The 12,771-nt window shown below is 29.6% G+C and overlaps 1 pseudogene; it reads right to left on the reverse strand.

The window, feature by feature from the left end:
- Positions 1-366: 366 nt before the first annotated feature.
- LOC143619254 (metalloendoproteinase 2-MMP-like) lies at positions 367-1,329 on the reverse strand (annotated as a pseudogene).
- Between the last annotated feature and the right edge of the window lie 11,442 nt (positions 1,330-12,771).

A 12,771-nucleotide genomic window follows, 5' to 3' on the forward strand; every position in this document is an offset into this window, starting at 1 on the left:
TGTTTTATTGAGATTAATTATATTGTTTTTCATAAAAATATATATATATTTTTAAAAAATAAAAATTGGGCCTAACGGGGTGTCTGGCCGGGTCCGTCGACCACCCTGCCCTCCTTGAAAGCCTCTTCGCCAAAAACTCACTGATGGTCTTAGTAGTCCCGTGTACCATCTCGAAGTTAATCCTATTCTTTTCTTTTCTTTTCTTTTTTTACAAATTAACCTTTTATATTAATGGTGGTGGCAGTGGTGTTTAATGATGGTGGAGCACTGGCGACGGAGAGGTGGTAGCATACCGATGATGCCTGCGTATGATGAAGAAGACATGATTTTGTTTAGGGTTTCTTTTATATCTAAAACACATTTTTTCTAATTGCCATATAGAGCCCTAATCCATTGGATGTCATCGAAATTCAATCCTTTTGTTACTCCTGATGTAAAGGTAGGCCACATTATTGCATTTTCGACTTCGCTATGAGCAAGTCCAAGTAGGTGTCCGATTTCATGTAAAGCCAAAGTCTCAATATCATAAGCATTTGGGACCTCTCCAATCACCCAACTTTCATCCGCATCGTAGTGGAACCTTCCATCCAAAGGGGAAAATGCGTGAGCCAATACTCCACCACGTCCGTCAAAGGGAGATCCATCTCCGTGAGATCCACGTGCAAACTAATCTTTATGTCAGCACTTTGGTAAGTTATAGCTCGTGAAAATGTGAAATATTGAGAAGCAGTGGCCCATTTGCTAAAAGCGCGTTCAACAGGAGGCATGAATGGAGTAGGGAAACGCGATCCAAAAGCAAACGTCAGATGACTTTTATCTTTAGCCATTTTGGTCTACCTAAAAAGAATTGATAATGAGAGACCGTATCTAAAGTTTTGTCACTATGTTGATGAGTTTCCTTATCAGGAAATCCACAACGAGGCTTGACCATCTTGGACACTGTTGGCGCATCAAGCAAGCCAGAGGCATTGAGATGATAAAAGACCTGGTACGATTTAATGGCCTCTTCAACCTCGTCGTCAAAATTGTCGTCTTTAGGATTTGTGAAATTAGGGTTGCTTTGGTAGTTTAGGTATCCAAAATGACTAAGGTAGAGTTTAAGGTCATGAATGCCTTTTACTTTGTCACCCTTATGACACCCTTGCATGTTTTTTAGAAACTCGAAAGGTGATTGGTTCGTGCTATTATCGGGTAAGCCATTCGGATGTAAATGAGAAAAGGCAGGTAGAGCAAAGAGAAAAAGAAAGACAACGCATAAAAATGGAAAAGAGAATCTTGATGCCATTGTGAAGACTATGTTCAAAATGTTGAGATACGTTTATAGGATTTAGAAGCTCTATTTATACAAGTATACAACTATGCTTAACTTTTTTTTTTCATTTAATATTTAATTTATTGAAAAGGGTTTGAAATTTCCGAGATGGTAACACAAAGTTATTATTATTTTGTATAATACTAAATGACTCAGTCTATTGATATTTATAAGAAATAGTCAACATGTTGCTATTTGTTTTATTGCATATTGTTCAATCGGTTGTTAATATATTGATAGTATGATTGTAACGTATTATTCTTATAAATAGGGTATATACCCGCGTGTATTATTCTTATAAATAGGGTATATACCCGCGTGACACGCGGGTAGAATAACTTGTCACTAAACATAATCAACTTAAACATCAATTTAAACAAACATAATATTTCTTTAACTATTAAAACTGATAGATTTACATTGTCACTTAACACATCACCATAACAACCAAAAAGTAATAGATTTACGTTGTCTTAATATTAAAACTTCCAAATTATAGAAAGTTAATTTGAACATAACAAACATAATAAATTTAAACAACAAATTCAAGCAACACAATACTTCTTCAAACTTTCAGACCAAAACATTAACCATTTACATTGTCTAGATCTTAAAAGTTAAAAGTTACAATAAGTTAATGTACATCGAACAACCAAAAAACATCAACAAAAGACATAAACATGTACTTTCATATTAAACCACCATCAACTTATTCAAACATTCTATCAAAAGAAACTCATTTTGTTTCACCACCTGAAAATATAACTAAACAATAGCATCCAAATTAAATATACCATAATAACATATTTAATAATGAGTAACATTTGAACATTAATAAAGTTGTTTTTATTAAATTGTTGTTTTTATTAAAACAAAATAACATACAACAACAAACAAAGTAAAATGACAACATAAAACATCTTTCTAACTTAAACCATTAAACCAAAAAGATATATCAATAAAAACCTTTTTGGCCGTCATTTTATACCTAACAAATTTGATACTCTTTTAAAGCAACCCGTTTTAAAATATTTTCAAAATAGTTACAAAATATAAAAAAATTGGAATTAGTCAACTTCAAAAAATTATGAATTTTTTTTAATTTTTGACTAATCTTGCTACAAACTTTTAAATCACTGACATTAATATTTTGTTAAACTTGCAAAACTTAAAAACGTTTTACAATAGATGAATTTTCAAATAACTTTGGAAAGATTAAAATAAAATTATGTTGACTTTGGAAATATTAACTTTATCATAAAATCGATTGCTAAATAAGTATATATATATATGTGTGTGTGTGTGTGTGTGTGTGTGTGTGTGTGTGTGTTAAAAGGAAAATCAAATGTGAGCTGACCCATTAAAAATATGTATTCAACTCTAAAAAGTTTTGAAATACAATTTGTTATTATGGAAATGTCAAATCCGTTTTAAACTAATTTATTGACTTCTTAACAAAAATAGTTTGTAAAAACAATCAAGAATATAATTTGTTCTTATTTGAAATTCAAAATTTTGACCACAAAGATTATTTGTTCTTATAAATATTAGACTATCAATTCAAAATTGGACGGAAATTCACTTATTATTATTATTATTATTAGACTTATAAAGTTGTTTTTATTAAATTTTTGTTTTTATTAAAACAAAATAACATACAACAACAAACAAAGTAAAATGACAACATAAACTATCTTTCTAACTTAAACCATTAAACCAAAAAGATATATCAATAAAAACCTTTTTTGGCCGTCATTTTATACCTAACAAATTTGATACTCTTCTAAAACAACCTGTTTTGAAATATTTTCAAAATAGTTACAAAATATAAAAAAATTGGAATTAGTCAACTTTAAAATATTATGAATTTTTTTGCAACAAACTTTTAAATCACTGACATTAATATTTTGTTAAACTTGGAAAACTTGAAAACGTTTTACAATAAATGAATTTTCAAATAACTTTGGAAAGATTAAAAAATTTTATGTTGACTTTGAAAATAATTAAAGGTGAAAAAATATGATTCAAATCAATGAAAACAAAATATAAACGTATAAGAAATAAATTATCAAATATTTTTAATATTTTTTGAAAACATTATGAAGACTTAGACTATCAAATTGTTTGGATGTTATAAGTATAAGATTTATATTACGTTTAAAAACTTTTTAGTTAAAATGGATAAAAATATAATACGTGTTTATTATATATTATTGAGAAATTTAGTGACATTAATATTTTGTGAACACAAATTCAAAAAAAAAAAATGAACATACATAACTAAATTTAAAACGGTGAATATAAAAAGAAACTTATGTTTCGGGTGTGGAATCTCATAATCAATTGAATCTATTAAAAATAACAATAAGAAATTAATATGTGATTAATTTAATTTTTGAAATAGAAAGCGGCATTAATATTTTATGAAAAGTTGTCATGTTTAATAATATTCACTAAATCATATGTGCCGAGTAATATTTATAAATGATGATAAAACGGTTATTTAATTTATGATATATTAAGTATTGATTATTAGAAATTATGTCAATTTTAATATTGTGTTCTAAAATAACGCGGTTATTATTTTAGTATTAGTTAATAATTAATATTCACGTAAATTAAAGTAAGATTATATTACAATTATGGTAAGTATTTTTAGTTTGACAATCAGTTTTTTGAATATTAAAATGATAACTTATTCTAGTTAATGTCAAGTCACAAAAATTAAAATCAAATCGGTTTTAATTTTACTAATATGACTAATTAATTTAGAAATAATTACAAAAATGAAAATTAAATCGGCTAATTTGAAACCTTCAAAAAGTTATGGAAAGATTTTGAAATGAGTTTAAAATTATGGAGAGTATTAAAACCTTTAAAAATTTATTGAAAGATTGGTCAATTTCTGAATTTAAAAGGAGTTTAAATATGTTAATTAAAAGGGAGTTTAAATTTTGTAGTTTTAAGTTTGAATTTGGTCTTCTATGTAAAGATATAAATAATTTAAAATATCTTGATTCATGGGAATAATAATATTAATAAATTATGAAAAGTTGTCATGTTTAATAATATTCACTAAATCATATGTGACGAATAATATTTATAAATGATGATAAAACGGTTATTTAATTTATGATATATTAAGTATTGATTATTAGAAATTATGACAATTTGAATATTGTCTTCTAAAATAACACGGTTATTATTTTAGTATTAATTAATAATTAATATTCACGTAAATTAAAGTAAGATTACATTACAATTATGACAAGTATTTTTAGTTTGACAATCAGTTTTTTGAATATTAAAATGACAACTTATTCTAGTTAATGCCAAATCACAAAAATTAAAATCAAATATGTTCTAATTTTACTAATATGACTAATTAATTTAGAAATAACTACAATTATGAAGATCAAATCAGTTACTTTGAAAACCTAAAAAAATTATGGAAAGATTTTGAAGTGAGTATAAAATTATGGAGAGTATTAAAACCTTTAAAAAATTGTTGAAAGATTGGTCAATTTCTAAATTTAAAAGAAGTTTAAATATCTTGTAATAAAAATCATGAAAACTTTATAACTTATTTATTGAGTTTTCCATATATAACGTAATTGGTTATATATAAAAAATATAATGTATCTTACAATATAATAACATAATAATGTTTTAAGTCAAATATATTGAAATATAAAAATAGTAAGGTGTAAATTTTATTATTATGTCAAAATAATTTGTAACAACTAATTAGAAAAGGTAATGAGTTAATAATAACAAAATTACTAAAATTGTAATAATAATTATAAATTATAGAGATTATCATTAATAAATATATAAATATAAGATACAAAAACAAAGTTTTTCTTTAATACATCGGATCTGATTAAAATATATTAAATGGACAAAACCAACAACTATATATGATTGATTATATAAATATCAAATAAATTACATGAATTGTGAAAAATAAATAAATACATGAATAATAGCAAAAATATACATAAATATTAAACAAAAAATAAGATATCTTATCAACAAATCTTCAACCCATGAAATTAGCTATATCAAGTTGAGAACATAACCTGAAATGAGAAAATTAAATATTAATATTCGTTTTACAAATAATAAATTTTGATCGTGGTAATGTTACATGTTATGAAATATTTACCCAGTAATTCATAAAATTCAACTTTAATTTAAATTTGGAAAATTATAAATTTTAAATTACATCGTTTTAGAAATAATAAATTTTAGTAATGGTAATTTTAGACAATATGAATGTTTGTTTAATCAGCCATTTAAAAAGTTCAACTTAAAGTTAAAATCAACTTTAATGTTTGACCAGGCAATTTAAAAATGTTTGACCAACTTAAACGTTTGACCAGCAATTAAATAAAAAAATCAACTTTAATTTAAATTTGGAAATTTAAACTTTTTAAATCAAATAGTTTTAGAAAATAATAGATTGTAATGATGGTAAGTTTAGACGTTATGAAATATTGACCAACCATTTAAAAATTTCAACTTTAACTTAAATTTGGAATTTAAAATTCGAAATTGTAATCGTTTTAGAAATAAAAAAAATTAGTCGCGGTAATGCTACATGTTATGAAATGTTAAACCACTGATTTACAATTTAATATTGGCCTTACCGGAAAAAGAATAATGATAATGTCCATGGATGAAACTTTTTTTATTTAGAACCTAGAAGAACAACATGTGAAAGAAAAAAACAGGAAAAATATAAAACTTCAAATAAATATAAAACAACCATTGTTATAGGTATAACACATGAACGGAAAAACTTACCGGAAAAATGTAAAAACGTAGAAATATTAGCTTCATCGCCGTTTTTGATTTAGAACCTAAACTGATTTAAAAAAACTATTAACAATGAAAACAAAGATAAAGAGGTTAGATCTACAATAACCGAAAGAAAATATGATGTTGCCGGAAAAAGATATAAACCTTGCCAGAAAATCATATAACATTGTTGGCCATTAGAGTATAATATATAACCTTACCGGAAAACGATTAATCTCGATCTACGTTACCAGAATATAGAAGATGGTGGATGGTGGAGTTAGTAAGCCGAGAGAGATAGGGAGAGAGAGATAGAGATTAAATACAAACAAAAACGGAAAACAAAAATCTTACCGGAAAACCTTACCGGACCGTAATAACTTCAAAATATCAATTCAATCTTGGATTTTGATAGACAACCTAAAGAGATTATTACAACATCATATAACAATTAAAATAAATATAAAACCATTTCGGAAAACCTTGTCGGAAAAAGATATTACATTGCCGGAAAATCAAATAACATTGTTGGCCATTAGAGTATAATATATAACCTTACTGGAAAACGATTAATCCCGATCTACATTACCGGAATATAGAAGATGGTGGATGGTGAAGTTAGTAAGTCGAGAGAGAGAGAGAGAGAGAGAGAGAGAGAGATTAAAATGATTTTGTTGAAAAATATTAAGGTTTAAATAAGTTTTTTGGTGTTTGGTCAACATGACACATGACAGAATATTAGAGCACATGAGAATGGAAATATGGTGACTGGATTGCACATGTAAACAGCCTAGAAGAAGGTCACGTGTCCACATTGTATTAATTTAATAGTATTTAAAGATTAATGCAACTTTACAAGGTTTAATCCACTTGCAAAAGATAAGAAAAGGTTCATTGGGGCTCTTGCTTATTCGATATTGTCATTCTAATGGAAAACTAGAAATGCAAGTGTGTTTCGAAATGAGAATCCGTCCTGTTAAAGATACTTGAAAACACCAAGTCTCATCAATATATGTGGATTATCAGCCCAACTAATATAAGTTAGCAAGTACGATGTAGCGACCTAGTGTTTCTAAGTTTATAGTATTCGGTAATGTAATTGTGATATGGTAGGCTAGGGCACTCCTCTGGTTAGAGCCGTCCCCGAAAATACAGGGGAAAAAATTATGGGCCCGGAACATGTAAAAAATAGGGCCTAGAAATACAAACTATACCAAATTGTACTTCAAAAAGCCTTCGGCGGTCACCTCCCCATGGGCCAGCCATGCCTATGCTGTTATCGGTTCCTTGTTTGTTGGTCACGTCCTTTTTTTTATATGTAAATAAGCATCCTGTTGGCGACGGTCTCTTGGCATAGTAACACCTGTTGTTTATCCTTGCTAAATTGGTATGAGTTGTGTTTGCCGTTAAAAAGGATTAAATATTGAATACTATTTGGGGTATAACTTATAAGCATTAACATCTGAACTTGCCATTGACTACTGTTTGCATGTATTTCATGTCTTGCACTTTGTATCTCCTCAGCCTCTAGCTCAGTTTTTTAATTTTTATTTTGTTTGCCATTAAAAACAATTAACATCTTAGCTTAATTTAAACGAGCCAAGCAAGCGGGCTTACCTTGACTCGAAATCTGCTCGTTATTATCAAGCGAGTTACAAGCCACAAATTTTTCAACACATTTTATTATTTGTACCGTGGTTGACCATTGATTGAGGTCACATCCAAATACAACTTAACATAAGAACTTGTCTATGACGTGTAAAAGGAAACTCATAACAAATTGTTTGTACTACGATGACTTGTCATGACAACATTAATCTAACCTCAAATAGCATATAACATGAATGACTAATTGTTAGTTTTACTAGTTTAATTGAATATGATAATGTAGACTAATTATTAATCAACCAATTCCAAATACCATGAAATGTGAAAAGTTATACAAATTTGCTAGGATGACTTGGACCGGATCTTCTAAATTCTTAAGAGAAGCACTCCTTGACAGTTGACTCCTTCAATCAGAATTCAAAGTGACCTTTTTTAAAGGAAAAAAAAATAATTGGTCTTATTAAACCATTATACTATTATACTACATATAAAAGGAAACCTAAAGCTAAGTAAAAGAGATTGAGATCTAATCTAAGCTTCTTCTTTTAAATTATTTTTGAAATATGTTTTAGAATTTATTGACTTGAAAGTAAATCAAGTAACAAAAATCGGAGTTGTTGTGATGGTTGAGTTCTGTTGTAATTTGATGGTCCCGGGTTCAAACCTCCATTTTGACCGCGTTTTTTAAAATGTTTTTATTTCAAAATCTGTTTTAACATTTTCTTTTGTTTTGAAATATATTTTAACATTTATTGAAATATATATTAACATTTATTGATTTAAAACTATGAGGAACAAATATGGAAGTTGCTATGGTGGTTTTGTTGTGTTGTTGTAGGCTGAATGACCCGTGATCAAACCTTTATTTGCCCGTTTTCAGTTTTTTTTTTTTGGTTTTTTTTTTTGTTTTTTAAAATAAAAGTAGATTTTTGTATTAATAAATTTCATACTAAATCAAGCAATGAAAAAGTAAGACGGCGTAGTGTTACATTTATTGTAATGTATTATTTTTATGTGTGTTTGAACCTTTCGTTCGGCGCAACGCGCCAAGGGTAACCTCTAGTTAGAATAATAGGTTTTCAATATTTGAAATCAGTTTGTTTTAACTAAGGTAAATACCATTCTCCCCTTTCACATTTCTTCTTCTTCAGGTATTTTTGGCAAAACTAGCTGCTAGATGTAGCTGGAAGCTGGTGGCTTGAAGCTAGTACTTGTAGCATTTTAGATATATTAGATGTTTGGCAGAGTAGCTAGAGCTTTTAATAAAACATATAAAATTACTAAATTTGGCATAACTAAAAACAATAATAGTAAATGTATTTATTTTGGAAGGTTATTTAAGTAAATTAAAATACTAAAAGCTTGTAACTCTTTGTAAACGCTACTAATATAATCTTTAAGCTTTTTCTCCTGACCTAAAAGCTTCAAGTTGCTTGAACCAAACAGAGATTTTTAATTTAGTAGGAGTTTTTTCTTAAAAGCTTAAAGCTAAAAGCTCCTAAAAGCTTCTTTCCAAACATACATTTCCTCATAAACTAACAATGACAGATGTCGCCGCCCTCGTTTAAGCGATTTTTCAGTTCGTTTCAGCACCTAACAGCTCGTTTAAGCGATTTTTAAGTTCGTGTCGGCACGAAACGATCAAAAACATCTAGAATGCCGAAACGATCAAAATACACCAAAAACCTTAACATGTCAAAATAAACCAAAATAAATCCAAACGATTCTGATACGCCCAAATGGGTCAAAATACACCAAAATACCCTATAAACATAGACTAACACACCAAAAATGCGCCTAACCGGGTATACGCACCTACTCTACCCCTCGCAAGTCACACTTCTTGACTCTGCTTTTTTATTTCTACCTTTAGCTCTTACCACCTTTGGTTGTGGATCTTTTTTCTCCTTCGTGCAAGACCTGATGTTATGTCCAGTTTCTTTACAGTTTTGACAAGTCATTTTTCTTGCAGTTCCAACCTTTTTGTTCTTCTTTTCTTTCTCTAAAGGGTCTCTTTTCCTTTTCACCGTCGGTCTACCGGGCATTCGCCTTCCTTTTGAGGTAGGGGTTTAATATCATCTGTTTTAGGCCAATGCATACTTCCCTTCAACGGTTTGATACGATGTCTATATGCTTCCTTAAACATGTCTTTTGTAAACCAGTTGCTGACGTAAGTTTCTGGGTTTATGTTGATGAACCCTAAAGCTGCTACTGTATGAACACAGGGGATGCCTGACAATTGCCATGATCTGCACGTGCAAGTTTGTTCCCGAATCTTCACCACATATGCATTTTTTTCACTCCTTACTTCAAATATGTCGTTACCGCTTGGAATAACTTCATAGTGCCTACATTATCAACCCAAAAGTCTATTAAAATTCAAAACAAGATAAAAATATAACCATTACCTTTGTTTCTTTTTAATATCTTCTAGTTTTTTTTTCTGATCATAGGGCATACTTCATACTTCATGTTCAAATCTTTCTGATTTTTTCGCCATTAAGAACATTCTACGCATCACAAATCCTCTAATATCTTCTAGCATACTGATAATGGGCTTTCTTCGTGCGGTTCATATGCGTGAATTAAAGCTTTCACTCATCCCATTCTAGAATGCATCACATGCCCTACCACATTGGCCGGGACTCACTTTGCATTGGTAATTTTTCATGATATGTTCTTGTATTTCCCTAAAACTGATTTCGGGACTTTTAATTATTTTCTTAAAACATCGTTTTGCAATCCAAGTATATGTAACAAGCAAACCCAAATCAAACTTCCTTGAGCATGTATGCTTATCATTTAGTGTTTTTATTTGTAAAGAATCATCCCCACTATTCCTAGAGGCCCAAAGCCTAAATGGACACTTCCATGCTTTCTTTCTCGCCCCTTCCCGTCGTCTTCAATTTCTTCGGTCTCACATCTTACCAACAACCTATTGTGGCCGTTTACCGTGAACACTAATGGGTGACCATTTGCAACGCCATAATCAGTCATCATGTCTTTTAGTTGAGCGGGACTCTCAAATTTCATTAATACTATGGGCTTCGCTAATTTCCAATCGATATTAGGAACATAACATGGATACACAACATCTACATCCTCAACATCCTTGTCATAATCTTGTTCACTTCCACTCCAATCTTCAACAGAACTGATATCAACTTCATCGTCATCATCGTTGTCAAAACAAAGTGCATTTAAGAAAGGATCGTTAACACAAAAGTCATCATTATCACACATGATATCTTCTAGGTTTACCTGACAAAGTAAGTATAATAAGAGATCGTTAGTGATAAAATACAACGAAGTTAAATTAATAATTAACGAGACATAATGTAACATCCTATTTTTATAATATTTGAAAAGTATATACATATATATACATACATACACACACACATATATATATATACATACACACACACACATATATATATATATCTGCACCAAAGTGAAATACTTTTAACGGGTCAAGGGCTGTTTCGGGTACTAAAATTAGCACGATTACGGGTCGAGGGCTATTTCGGGTACTAAAAAGTATTGGTTTTATATGAAATTTAGTTTCAACATTCCCGACACATATATGTAGGTCCTATAAAAGGTTTCAAGTCAAATGGATTTAGTAAAGAGGTCAAAACAAATTTGTATAACCGAATTATAGTTTTAGTCCGAACCAAGTCAGCCTACATGCGGGCTTTATTTCTGGGATTTAATCTTCTTATTTTCACATGATTTCTGGACATAAGTTAAACAACATTATAAATGATTTTGTGCAATTTTTATAGATTTTTCTGAAATAGGTTGATGAGGTTTTGTGAATTTGTTCTGAATAAAATAGCGACTTTCTGCAAACAGGCCAGTCCATTGCAGATGTTGTTTCGAGTTCTTATACATTTTATTTTGACATGATTTTTGGTAAGAAGTTACTTAACATCAAATTTGATTTTTTGTAATTTTTATAGATTTTTATGAAAATCGTTTGGTGAGGTTTCTGAATTATTTGTGAATAAAATAGTGATTTTCAGCAAGATGCGTACTAATCTCATAACGAGTCAAAAGTGTATACATGACTTACCAAATGACAACGTTTGGATATACAATCCTTTTAGTATTATTTAGCATGTTATCTTGGATATGTTTGATCGATTTGTTGATCATGACCCGTTAGTTTGTTGTTATCTAATAGTATAATTAATTTGGATTTTTTGACCCGTTAGTTTGATCGATTTATTATTTTCATTTCGATTTATAATTTGTGGCAGGGGAAGCTTTTAGAGCTTCCTAATAAGTAGCATTGGCATATAACCATTGTCAATAGTACTTTGTGCCATTCAATACTGTCAAATATCGTTAGAAATAAGGAACGGGTTAATGGGTTTGGCGAGACGAGTGCGCGTGTTTGGCTCATGGATTTTTATCGAGCGGTTGGTGTGCATATATTAAGAAGAAAAGATAAAATAAACAAACCTGCTGTTGTTCGATTGATATTGAAGCCATGTTATCGTCTTCGTTGGATTCGCCTAGTTCAAAATCCTTTGTAGATAATAACTGTAACATAAATGGTTCAAAACCAGCTTTCTGGAACAAGATGTCTGATGACGACTTCTACAAAAAGGCGGAACAATTAACAAGCTTTCACAACGAAGAGGCGTTTGCCGACCATGATATGAATTCTGTGCCGGAGGTCAAGGAATTACAACGGAACTCCGGGAAAGCAGCCCAGAAGTAATGTAAACGGTTCTTGAAGATCGCGAGTAGCACACATGGAAGGTGGATTGAAGAATAAGAAGGTAGGACTGATAGATTACATTATGTTAGTGTTGATTGAAGAAGAAGATAGGGCTAATATGGTTTTGGAGATGGAAGTTGACATTAATCGATCATCTGTTTTCAAAAATATATTTATTATATTATTAAAAAGAAAAAAAAACTAGATTACCTGCTATTCAGGTAAAATATCTATGATTGGAACAAAAATGAAAGTTCAATGACCTGATTGGAACAAAAGTTTATCTCAGTGACCTAATTGGATCAACTTTCAAAGT

The sequence above is a fragment of the Bidens hawaiensis genome, unplaced genomic scaffold (assembly GCF_021521415.1).
Source record: "Bidens hawaiensis isolate Kalapana, Puna unplaced genomic scaffold, B.hawaiensis_p1.1 tig00002423_1, whole genome shotgun sequence".
Lineage (NCBI taxonomy): Eukaryota > Viridiplantae > Streptophyta > Magnoliopsida > Asterales > Asteraceae > Bidens > Bidens hawaiensis.